The sequence below is a fragment of the Lissotriton vulgaris genome, chromosome 9 (genome assembly GCF_964263255.1).
Source record: "Lissotriton vulgaris chromosome 9, aLisVul1.2, whole genome shotgun sequence".
NCBI classification, from domain to species: Eukaryota; Metazoa; Chordata; class Amphibia; order Caudata; family Salamandridae; genus Lissotriton; species Lissotriton vulgaris.
In genome coordinates this window covers 272,458,150-272,472,051 of record NC_141697.1, presented here as the reverse complement: position 1 = coordinate 272,472,051, position 13,902 = coordinate 272,458,150, and the positions used below count along the sequence as shown (strand labels likewise).

Genomic DNA, 13,902 nt, shown 5'->3' with positions numbered 1-13,902 from the left:
TACGCGAGTTTGCGAGCGGAAAGCTGATTGGCTCTCGGGTGTCTCAACATTCCAAACAGTCCGGAGCAGCCGCCATCTTGTGTCTCGGTAGGATCGAAACACAAGAGGTGCCCAAAACAAAGGGGGAAATGACCATGTCATGAGTGATGTAATATGTGACGTCATCAGCAGTGCATTGCAGGCGCGCAAGTTATAGTGAGTCCAACTAACTATAATGTGGGAATTTCAATGGTTTTATGTCAGTAAAATTTCCAGCTAACTATAACTAGTGTGAAACCTATGGTTTTTTCAGTGAAAAAAAAAAATATATATATATATATATATATATATATATATATATATATATATAGTTAGGATTTTTTTGAATAGGGATTTCTGAAAATTCTATGTTGAATAACTTTGGCGTTGATGGACGAAATTGGCTGAAATTTTCAGGAAAATGGCACATTTTGTTTCTGAGCGTCCCCTGAAAGTTTGGGGGGGGGGGGGTTCGTCAAGCGGGGGCCGAGAAAAAAGGGGGGGTCCCAAAACGTGTTTCTAACATTGAGTTTTCCAAAGGGCGGTTGGACTCACTTTTAGCCCGAACGGCTGAATGGATTTCCACCAAACTTGGCAAAATTGTAGGGACTGATACCCCGATGTGCCTTTGCTATGTCTCAAGATATATGCTCCAGTGGTTTTTCCGAAAATTAACTTTGAAAAATATATATTGGGCTACATTGGGCTATATATATGTTAGAGCCCAAATGTAGCCCAATGTAGGCCAAAGATGGCCACCAGAGACAAAAAAAAAACAAATGTAGCCCAAATATCAGCCAGTCAGCCAGATGTAGCCCAACTATAGCCCAATGACAGAATGTCCCAGAGTGTCCTAAAGAACAACTAGAGCGCTAACAGTCTTACTTATGACAAAAGTATGGCACACCTGAAGTCATCTTGATTGGAATAAAGTGTTAACACTTAAAACATTTAATTTGCAAAGGAACACAATGAGGGGGTTCATTTTGCCATAGAAAGTATGATTATTGCTGAAGAAAGAAAAATTAGGGCACATTTTGAGTGACTTCTCAAATCCTCTTATATTTCATTAAAAAAATTCTGATATGCAGTCTCCCAAGATGGCCACCAGAGACAAAAGAGCCCAAATGTAGCCCAAATATCAGCCAGATGTAGCCCAACTATAGCCCAATGACAGAATGTCCCAGAGTGTTGTAAAGAACAACTAGAACGCTAACAGTCTTACTTATGACAAAAGTATGGCACACCTGAAGTCATCTTGATTGGAATAAAGTGGTAACACTTAATACATTTAATTTGAAAAGGAACAAAATGAGGGGTTTCATTTTGCCATAGAAATTATATATATATATATATATATATATATATATATATATATATATATATATATATATATATATATATATATATATATATATTCACTGAAAAAAACCATAGGTTATAGACCATATATAGTTAGGAATTAGCATTTACAAAACCTTGAAAATTCACTGAAAAAACCATAGGTTATAGACCATATATAGTTAGGAATTAGCATTTACAAAACCTTATTTTACTCACACAAAACCATTGAAATTCGCATATATAGTAGGGGTGGGCGGCCAGCTACGCTCCGTGCACGGAGTGTGCGTAGTGCCGCCTACTCCGCATTTTGCGGAGCTGGCGGAGCCAGGCGGCACTACGCACGCTCCGCAGACGGAGGGTAGCTGGCCGCCACCCGCCTCCCTCCCGCCCTCCCTAAATACTTTCAAATAAAGGAATGCAATAATTTAAAAAGCACTTACCTTGCCGCCGCAGCCCCGCGCGTCCCCGGGGCTCGTTATCTTCCGTCTTCCGTCTTCTTCAGTAATGCGCATGCGCGGGCGGCCGCGCATGCGCATTTTCACGAGAAAATGCGCATGCGCGGCCGCCCGCGCATGCGCATTACTAAAGAAGACGGAAGATAGCGAGCCCCGGGGACGCGGCGGGCAGCGGCGGCAAGGTAAGTGCTTTTTAAATTATTTCATTCCTTTATTTGAAAGTATTTAGGGAGGGCGGGAGGGAGGCGGGTGGCGGGGCTGGCGGCCAGTGGTTTTGCGGAGTGGGGCTACGCGGAGTGCGGAGGTGGGCGTAGTTTCTCGCCCACTTCGCGTAGCTCCGCGAAGCCCCACTCCGCCAACTCCGCCCAGGGCTAATATATAGTTAGTTGCACTAACTATATATCGCGCACCCGCAATCCACTACTGATGATGTCACATATTACATCATTCATGACATGGTCAGTGACATCACTGATGACATCTCAAATGACATCACTGATGACAACATCCAGTGACTGTATGTTTCTGTAAAGTTAAAATATGTCTTACATATTGAAGAATGAGTGGATGTATAAGTGTCTGGATGAAGGATTTAGTAGGTGCATGACTGACTGTATGAGTGAGTGATTAAATGTGTCTCACTGAGTGCATGGGTTAGTGACTAAACTGTCTTAATTTGTGCATCATTATGTCTGTTCTGTAAACTGCTGCATGTGTTGATCAGTAGCTATATGAGTAACTATATGGGTTATTGATTGGTTGCCCAAGTATTTGTATGGGAGACTGAGTGTGTGTGTGGGAGGCTGGGAGGTGTATGACTCTGTGCATAGATGTGTGAGCAGTTGATTCACTAGATGTATGGGTTCAAAAGCGCATGTGGAAACAGCTGTATGGGCAGTTGACTGTGTGCATGAGTGTATTGGTGAGTGAATGGATATCTCAGTGCTACATGTCAAAGTAAGTACATATGTAAAACACAGTACATGTGAGAGTTGACATATATAAATAACTGTGCATAAGAGCCAGTGAATGTGTGAGTGGCTGTATGGATCATTGTGAACTTGTATCAGGGATTGTATAAGAGAGTAAATATGTGTTAGTATATGTTTGAATAAGTAAGGTGTGTATAACTGTATAGTTGAGGAAATAGAGGTGTGATTGATTCTTTGCATGACTGACTAGTTGTGTGAGTAACTCCATGGATGAGTGACAGTCTGTGAGTGTCTGTTTACACTGATTGTATCTAAGGTTATATTAGAGTCTGAAGAGGTTCATCGTATTATCACATGAATGATATCATCAGTGATGTGATCAGTAATGTCAAATGAGATGTCATCAGTGATGTCATTTGAGATGTCATTAGTGATGTCATTTGAGATGTCATCAGTGATGTCATTTGAGATGTCATCAGTGATGTCACTGACCATGTCATGAATGATGTAATATGTAACATCATCAGCAGTGGATTGCGGGTGCGCGATATATAGTTAGTGCAACTAACTATATATGCGAATTTCAATGGTTTTGTGTGAGTAAAATAAGGTTTTGTAAATGCTAATTCCTAACTATATATGGTCTATAACCTATGGTTTTTTCAGTGAATATATATATATATATATATATATATATATATATATATATATATATTCGGTATGTAGTCGTCCAGAGTAGAAGGAAGAAGCGAGACCCAGGTGTTTGGTGTAGTTTAATTTATTGCCCAACACCAGTCAGTCAAACACATGTACATAATTTGTGATATTAACATCTGAATATTTGACGTTGATTGTTGCTGTATTCCTTGATCCTTTTCCGATGGTAGGTGCATCTGATCAATTCACATGTATTGTACATTTTATTTATTTAATTTATTTTATTCCAGCTTGACCATTTTTGCTCCTTATGTACTACACACTTCACACCTCAGTAGCGTTTTATCGATTTGACCACCACATCTTACACGGTTGTCTTTTGTCTACTCTGATCATCACGTGATCGGCACTCTCAAACCAATCGAAGCGAGTTCCCTCTGCTATGAGGAAGTAGCCTTACATCCACTACGTAGACACATGCCGTGAACCTGAAGTAGAGGAAAGAGACGCCTCGCGTCTTGATAGTAAGTTTATTATAGCTCCTCTGTGACTCACGCACTGGCAGCGCATGTATGACAATGCTTATGATCACATTTCTACTTGTCAGCCTTATGAATTTTCATGATACGCTAACCTTTCTGAATGTGGTGGATACCCATTCCACCCTTGACATGTAAGTTCACGCTCGTTCGCACGCATTACCTTCTACCACTTCACTTAAATTGATAACGTAGGGCACTTAACTCACGAGCACTGTTAGCACTGTACAGATGCATGAAATGAACCACAAACCTTTATATATTTTACTCATGTTTGTTCATGTTTACTACAAAGGACGTCAGTGAATTGTGAATATATTTTTGATTCATTTTTAGCACATGATTCCTGATGAAGGGCATGTAATGCCCGTAATGCATTGGATAAATGGGAAGCTATGATGTCAATTCAATGCTTATAGAACCTATTACATGGAATGAAATCAATTTCATAAAGAAAAAGTATAAGAATATAAAAATGGATATTTAAATAAACGAAATTTGAAATATCCCAGAAACGGTGCTACATATATATTTTTGAAATGAATCCCTGATTTACATCAAGGAGATACAGGTGTGCACCAGGGGATGCAACTAATGGATCATTAGAAGCACATTCCTGAATATTATACAGGCGTCCCAGACAAGAGACGTCACCCAGGCGGCACCCTAAAACTACAGGATTAATATTTCAACTTTGTGAAAAACTATTGAACATAAGGTTGTGCACCATTCTTCATCCCTTCTTCAAACCTGTGGAGAACCCAGAACCCCCTCTTAAAGCAATACACCTATTATTCAGGGCCTCATGGGTCCTTTTCCTGCATTGACTATTTCTTTACAGATCACAACCAAGTTGGGAGCTTCCAGGGCGTCGAGCACTTGGCGCAGGTATATCTGACCACTTTCCAGTGGGAGTGTCACTGAAGGGACCCACAGTTCACAACAGCTACCTAAGACTAGACTCCTGGTATTTGAGGGATAGAGACATCAAAGACAAACTGAACTCTGGGGCACAGTTATACTTTAAGGAAAACTATGAATTAGTCTCCCTCCATGTATCCTTTGGGAAGCATTTAAGGCTATGATACGAGTCCAGGCTCAGGCCCTGATAGGTGGGAAAAGAAAGGAGACAAGATGCGTACAAAATGGTAGAACAGGACATCTTGAAGTTCGAGAGAGACAGGGGACTAGGGAGGGCAGCATTGACTTCTGACACAGATTAGCACTGAGGCAACATGACTTGAGGAACCTGGCTGACGAAACGGCCCAATCATATGCCCTGGCCACACCGCGATGACTATACAACGTCGGCGACAAGGCCTCCAAACTACTGGCTTGGCTGGAAAAAGAGGGATAGCGATAGGTCTTGGGTGGCAGGAGTTAGAGATTGAGTGGGTGCCATACAGATAATCGCGGCGATTGCAGACACCTTTGTTTCATACTATGAGAGCCTCTACAAGCCAATTAGCAGGAGGTCAGACACCAACTGCGAGGAGCTTCTGAGTGATTTTATCATCCCAACGCTCTTGGGTGAGGCAGAGGACAGTCTTGAAGATGAACCAACAGAGGAGATAGCAGAAACCTTTGGTTCTTTGCAGTCTGGGAAGTTGGCGTGGCCTAACTACCTGCCGGTTGAGTTGTATAAGGGGCTTTCATGCAAAAATCACAGGGCCAATGCTGAAGATGTTCCGAGCTGTTGTGGAGGCCGGATCCCTCACGGAAGACCAATGAACGACCACGATAGTGGTCATTCACAAACCTGACAAGCCTCCCGAGGACTGCGGTTCCTACAGACCGATCTCCCTAGTGAATGTGAAGCCAAATGTCCTTGTGAAAGCCTTGGCGGCTAGACTCACAGCAGTCTTCTCAGACCTTATTCACGTAGACCAGTTAGGGTTTATGCCATGAAGGAATACCAGACTCTCAGAGTTCTTCACGAGAAGTGAGCCTTAACTCAGCAGACCGCACTGATGGCACTGGATGCCTCTATGGCATTCAATAGTGTAGAATGGCCATATCTATTCACCGTCTTAGCAAGATTGGGATTTGGCCGGAAATTCTGCGCTTGGGTCAAATTGCTTTACCAGGCCCTGCTGGAAGGGTGCGGGTCAACTGAGTGCTTTCTCTGGCCATCTCGTTGGGCAGGGCACCAGACAGGAATGCCCACTGTTGCCCCTCCTCTTTGCCTTGGCCCTGGAGCCACTGGCAGTATGGATATATGTGGCGACTCACTGATCTGAAGAATCCCATCATCAGATGGATGGGAGGAATGCATCTCCCTATATGCAGAAGACATAGTCTTCTATTTCTCCAGGCCATATGCCTCCATTGCGCGAATCCTACATATTTAACTATTCGGGAGCTATGTGGGATACAAAAACTGGGATAAATAATTAATATTTCCCTTTTCGGGCCCCCCGCCGAGACTTCGATCGACGTGCGTGGCACCAATAGTATTAATGGCCAGGGACTAGCACTTATTCATGCAGCGAAACCTCATCCCACAGCTGCATTGCCTCTGCGTAGACTGGGAACTTTGGCACACCCTCTCCCTATCTCTAATGGGCAGGGCAGCACTATACAAAATGATGGCCCTTTGAGTGCCTTAGTCAGAAGTTATACCTCTCCCCCACGCAGAGACTTCGCTTTTTGCAGCTCGGACATGCTCTAAAGAAGCATATTCAAGAAGGCATTCAGCTCTCCGACTTCTCCCCCCTGGAGGACAGATTGCTGGCCGACTGCATTCCAGAAAAAGGAATATCGATGATCTACTGACAACTCGCCCGATCGGACGGGAAAACTCAAATGCACTTGGACAGAGGACATTGGTGATAATGATGCCGAAGAATGGGTACAAGACCTGCAAGGCCCCCCAAGACATAGCGATCCAAGCTAGATTTAGGCTAATACAGCTAAAGGTCCTACATCGCTCGTATTATTCACGAATCTAGCTGCATAGATTAAGCAAGGTGGAGACACCCCAGTATATAAGAGGATGTACTCAGGAGGGGTCCTTCTATCATACCCTCTGGGACAGCCCGGTGATACAATGGTATTGGTGGAGTGGTGTGGCTCACTGGTTAGAGGCGGCAGACCCGTAAGCAGAGGACGGCCCGGGACCAGGGTTCGATTCCCGACGCGGCAGGGTCGTGGACCAGGGTCAGCGGGCTCGATAATTCTCGCCTCGGTGCCTACTCCAGTCAGGGACCACACTCGGCAACTCTGGGCATTAGCTTGCCTCATCTTCACAACGGCCCCCCCAAACCGCCGGGGATGCTTGGTCGCACCTTAGAGATACCCATTAGGGACCATCTCTCAGGGTGAGCCAGGACGGGTTCCCCAGCGGTCGAAGCGCGGAGATACTCCTCCGGGAGGCGATTCCTAGCGCTATATAAACCTGCAATTAATTAAATTAAATTAAATTAGAGGATGGTGACAGACAGAATGGCCGGGGCCTTAGGGGAAGAGTACCCATGAGCACAAAGTGGTTAATCTTGTTGATCCAGGGAGAGTAAGAGTGGCCACGACACACTAACATCTGGTTGGCACTAGCAACAGGGGTGGTTAAAAGAAATATAGCAAGGAAATGGGGGCCCCACATCCCCAGATAGTAGCAGAGTGAGATGCTGATATGGTATGGAAGCGATCTATCAGACAAAAGAGTCCCCCAGGAAATGGGAAAAAATATGGTCCCCATGGAGGAATTATAGAGGAGCAACATTGGGATCATGAGGTATCCAGGGAAAGCATACAGGACACTATATAACAAAATAGAGACACAAGGGTACTCCCAAACATGCACAAATGGGGGGGGGGAGGTACGATGGAGGACTAGACTCCCTTTCTAATCATGTAAGACCACTCCCAGGGGAAAAACAACGCAGGGTAATGTAAGACTATGTTTGTACTAATGTATGATGAGCCTGTTTAATAAAAACATATTTGGAAAAAAAAGAGAAATACTCTACAACAGTCACATTTAACAAATATGTGATTTAAGCTGTAGTAAAAAAATAGTAGTTACTGAAGGAGTGATATGAGTAATGGGGATGAAAGTGAGCAGGATGTTAGAGAAAACTAAAAGGAAATGTTGAAATTGAGTAGAAGATGAAAATAAGGTAAAGTGTACTAGTGAGGAACTATTAATAAAAGTGGTGAAGAAAAACAAAACACAGGTATACATCAATGTAGGTAGTGACAAGGAGTGAAATGCAAAAATATGTTGCGAGATATTAAGGCATTTTATTATGTATACAGTTATGCAATGAATTATACGCAGATATGTAGAATAAGATGAGTTGGTTCACACTGATACTTTTTCTGAGAACGGCACAAAAGGGGGAGGTGATGGACCGAGCATCTGAATCAATCACACACTCACACCTAGTCAAAAGATCAAGGTTTAATCCATCACCGTTCTTTAGCCCACTCTGCCACCCCAGTTCAGACATGGCTATATGCAAATCAGTCTGACCCCGTGCCTCATGGGAACAGTCCAGCCCGAACTGCCAAGCCATGTCTTCCCTGGACCGGACACAAACTTCCGAAGACCGGTTTTTGGCATTCCAGCCGTCTTCAGCCCAGCTTGCTTGAATCCATCACCACCCCTTTTGTACTGCTTTTGGCCGCCATAAGTGTGGCAGGGTATGCTCAGACGTGAGTCCCTTTCTCACTTTGCCACTGGATTCAAGCAAGCCGGGCTGAAGACGGCTGAAATGCCAGAAACCGGTCCTCAAAAGCTTGTGTCCGGTCCAGGGAAGACATGGCTTGGCAGTTCGGGCTGGACTGTTCCCATGAGGCACAGGGTCAGACTGATTTGCATATAGCCATGTCTGAACTGGGGTGGCAGAGTGGGCAAAAGAACAGTTATGGATTAAACCCAGATTTTTTGACTGGGTGTGAGTGTTTGCTTGATTCAGATGCTCCGTCCATCACCTCCCCCTTTTGTACCGCTTTTTCTAAGAAAGCAAGGTTTAGGCAAATATATTTCGTTTTCACACAATGATATAGATATGCATATAATAACAGATGAAAGGGTACAATCCAGCATAGATTTAGATGAAGCAGATGTGTGCATCCTTTCCCATACTCATTCAGGGCTCCTTTATTCCCATTCACATACTTATACAGACACTGTTAGACTCATTCACATATGGACAATAAGACTCAGACATCCCCTCATATACCCATAGAGAGACTCCCACCATGTCACATATCCATTCAGACCAACTTTAGTCACACCCACATAACCATACAGATAACCTGACACCCATTGACATACCCATTCAGAGAGTCACTCCTCACATACCCATGTAGTTGTAGACACCCTTATACCCATACAGACTCACACCCTCTCACGTACCCAAACAGACTGCCACACCCTCTCACGTACCCATATATATAATTTCATAACCATTCGCATACCCATACAGAGACTTGGATATCTTCTCAGAGACCTATGTAGATCCCCTTATACCCATTGGCATACCAAAGAAAGACTCTCATACCTTCTTTCATTCCCATACATAGACTGTCATACCCTCTCACATACCTATACAGAATCATAACCATTCACATACCCATAGAGTCTCACATACCCATGTAGGCACCCTTATGCCCATTCAAATACTTATACATAAACACACCCTCTGACATCCTTTCAGATACTCTTACATAACTCCTTTATTCCCATTTACATGGTAGTACAGTGTGATACCCATTCACATTCTCAATCACAGACTCTGACATACTGTCACATAGCCATAGAGAATCTTACACCCTCTCACAAACTATATGTAGACTGTCATTGCCTGTCACATACCTATTTAAAATTAAAATATTAAAATACGTGATACTCCAGCCACTCACGAGGCGGGACACACGATTGATTGTATTGCTACCAACTTAGACACTTTAACAATAGACCAGCTGAAACCCCAAATATGGACTGACCATGTACTAATGCCTTTTTCGATTACACCAGAGACTAATGCCAACAAAAAGAATACTTGCAAAAGCAACCAGGCCAGACAAGAGGACTGGAAGGCCACCATGAAGCATCCAGAATTAATACCAATAGCCAGAGAGTGTAGAACTAAGTTACCCGGACCCCCAAACCTAAACACCTTTAGGGAATGGATGACAGAACTAAAAAATATGACCGGACAGGGAAGACGCAAGCTCAAACCCGGGAATAAGAAGAGATCTGCCCCTTGGTTTGACCTAGAGCTCAAAAATAAACAGGGGGAACTAAGACGGGCTGAACGTAGATGGCGGAAGAACTACCTCAGCACAGAACGCAGCAAATACAAAGAGACCAAGAAAGCGTACCATGCCTTAATCAAACAGGCTAAAACAAAGTATTTCACGTCAGCCATAGCAACAGTCAATTGTAAACAGAAGGCGATTTTTAATATTGTAAAAGATTTTAGTAAACCCAAATGTCTAACACAGGACATCCCCCCCTCTCAAATGCTTTGCAACTCCATCGCAGATTTTTTTGAGGAAAAGGTTAAGGGTCTGACGAAAGACTTTGAGGCTCCCAGCTTTGATCAAATATGTGAGGACGAAACTACTAGGCAGGAAGTCACCCAGCTTACAGCTTTCCGCACAATCAGCCTGGAGGAGACAAAAAAGGCCATCCTGGCAACCAAATCAGGATCACCATTTGATCCATGTCCTATAGGACTCTTACATCTTATTGCGGATATTGTCAACCCGGACATAAATGTTATCGTTAACAACTCTCTGTCCACCGCCTATGTCCCCCCTGAGTGGAAACTGGCAGCTGTAAAACCCTTACAAAAAAAACAACTTCCCGACCCCTCCACACTATCCAATCTACGCCCGATTTCATTACTTCCAGCTTTGTGTAAAATCACTGAGTCTACAGTGAACAAACAGCTGACACTTTTCTTGGAAAATAATGAAGTATGGCACCCCAATCAGGCTGGCTTCAGGACTCAGCATTCCACCGAATCGGCTCTCCTGTTCACTACGGAAACTATCCGCTCAGCTCTAGACCAAGGCAAGAAGGCCGTCCTGATACTATTAGACCTGTCGGCGGCCTTCGACACGGTCTCACATGCCATCTTAATAGACCGGCTAATAACATCTGGCATTAAAGGTATTGCCTTAGAGTGGATAAAAAACTTTCTTAGTGACAGGAGACAAGTGGTGACTCTGGGGGAATTCCGTTCCAGTGAGAAGCCACTGTCAACGGGAGTACCTCAGGGCTCCAGTCTGAGTCCGACATTGTTCAATGTTTACACCGCACCCATGATTCAGCTGATATCGTCCTACGGCATAGATGTAATAGCATATGCCGACGATACCCAACTGATCCTGGTCATGGACAAAGACAACCAGGCCTGGGAGGAAAAGCTTAAGTGCTGCTTAACGGCCACCTTTGAGTGGATGCGGAAAAACCACCTAAAATGTAACACAGGAAAGACCGAGATCATGCCCATAGGCTCAAATAATGATTTCATCCCCAGACTGTGGTGGCCTGAGAAGGCAGAAATCCCACCCCACACTACCTCCTCGGCTCGCAACCTTGGGGTACAGTTTGACGCCGATCTATCCTTTAAACATCAAGCGTCAAAAGTGGCAGGCACTTGCTTCGGGGTAATAAAAATGCTCAGAAAGTTCTTCGACTTGCTGCCCCTCGAAGCAAGGAAAACTGTTACGATTGCATTAGTCACCTCCCGCATTGACTACTGCAATAGCCTGTATGCTGGCACCAATAAGATGGTTACCCATAAACTCCAGATGGTGCAGCATGCAGCTGCAAGGCTGGTTCTGAAATGGCCAAGAAGATCCTCAGCAACCAAAGCCCTCAATGCACTACACTGGCTGCCTATAACTAAAAGGGTCCTCCACAAAGTTTTAACAATCACTTTTCGCGCTGTGCATAATTCAGGCCCCACTTACCTAAGAAATAAATTTGTAAAATACTGTCCAAATCGCGCACTAAGATCCTCCAATGCCAATCTTTTGACCATCCCTAGTTTCAGACTCAAAACCCGCGGGGGCAAATCCCTAGCGGTGTTGGGTGCCAAAGCATGGAATGCCCTCCCCCCTCTATTAAGAGCACTGGACAAGGAGTCTGAGTTCCGCAAGCAATTGAAAACCTGGATTTACAATCTTCCAGACCCAATGGCCAGAGCGCTAGTGTGATCCCGGTTATGGTCTCCTTAAGCAGTAAGGCAACCTTTTCATCTGGTTGTCCTCATATTGGCGCCGAGATGCTCCTTGGAGCGATTGCTAGCGCGTTATAAATGGACTCTACATCTACATTTAGCCCCCCATCTTTGTTCTTATGCATATACCTAAATAGGCAGTTCGACATCATTCACATATTCATAAACAGACTCTCACACCCTTTCATATACACATTTAGACACGCTCATATCCTCTCTCATACCCATATAGACACCTTCATACCCATGCACCTATCCATACAAAGACTCTCACACTCTCTAACATATGCATGTATGTGTATGTGCGTGTGTGTGTATCCATCCATACTAATATAATAAAGAGAGAGCCCAAAACTTTGAGGCGGTAATCTCAGAAACCACAGCACCAATCACAACACCCAATACAGCGTTGGAAAGGGCAGTTACAGCAGAAGGACATAGGCTATGCAGACGCCCACCATATACATTTAAAAGGTAAAAGAACCGTGCCAGCAAAGTAGTCCCCTGTGGGCGTGTGCTGGGGGCGTGACAAACACTGGGGGCGCGTGGTACATTCCGCACTTCATGCCATGTTTCATATTGTGTGCTAATCCCACCCTGCTCCCTTTAAATACCCCTGCACCCCATAATCATAACCCGCCCTTACTCCTTAACATACTTCAACACCCTTAAACACTAACCCATCTTAACCCTTTATATATACCCTGTACCCCAAACCCCAAACCTAGCCCTGAACCCTATAAATACCCCTGTACCTCAAAACCCAAACCTACCCCTGAACCCTAAAAATACCCCTGTACCCCAAAACCTAGCCTGAACCCTAAAAATACCACTGTACCCCAAAACCCAAACCTACCCCTGAACCCTAAAAATACCCCTGTACCCCAAAACCCAAACCTAGTCCTGAAACCTAAAAATACCCCTGTACCCCAAAACCCAAACCTAGCCCTGAACTCCTAAAATACCCATGTACCCCAAACCTACCCCATAACCTTAAAAATACCCCTTTACCCCAAAACACAAACCTAGCCCTGAACCCTAAATATACCCTTGTACCCCAAAACCCATACCCATACCTATCCCTAAACCCTAAAACTACCCCTGTACCCCATAACCCAAAACTATATCTGAACGCTTAAAATACCCAAACACCCCAAAACATATACTTCAGTACCCCAAAACATATACCCCTTTACCCATACTTACCTTATCCAAACATTTTTAAAAAACATGCTTTTACCATTCATGCATTTACAACAAATTTCGTATTAAATGTATGCGTGGTAAAAGCATATAAAATGTAATGCCATGCGTTAAAATGGAATTGCGGAGTCATGGTACTTTCGTAATGAAAGTATGCGGAGTGATGGTATGCGGAAAGAAAGTTGCGGAATAATGGGTGTTTACCCTGCCCCGGTAAGTACATTGGTGGCACGGCGGCCCACATCTCCAGCAACATACTCATATTTTTTCACCATCCGTTTGAAAAATGCACAGGTCTCTCTCATTGATGGCCAGCACGACATACACTTTTAGACAGACCTCCCGCCACAAGTTCTAGAATTGCGAACTTTAGAGCTGGGGAGCTACGTTCGAATCTCGGCATCAGCTCAACATCCTGTGATTCCAGGCAAATCGCTTTGTCTCCCCGTGCCTACCACAAATGAATGTGTTGTTCTGTAATGTAAATTGTGCTCATGCCATGTTGTCGAGTTTGCGCTATATAATATTGGAAGTAAAAATAAAGTAGGGAAAC

At 44.1% G+C, this 13,902-nt stretch overlaps 1 protein-coding gene across 4 annotated transcripts in view; it reads right to left on the bottom strand.

Annotated features, from left to right (window-relative positions):
- The window catches only part of TMEM63C (transmembrane protein 63C), a 653,749-nt gene that overhangs the window by 209,702 nt on the left and 430,145 nt on the right, over window positions 1-13,902 (bottom strand). The gene's annotated exons all lie outside the window — the stretch shown is intronic.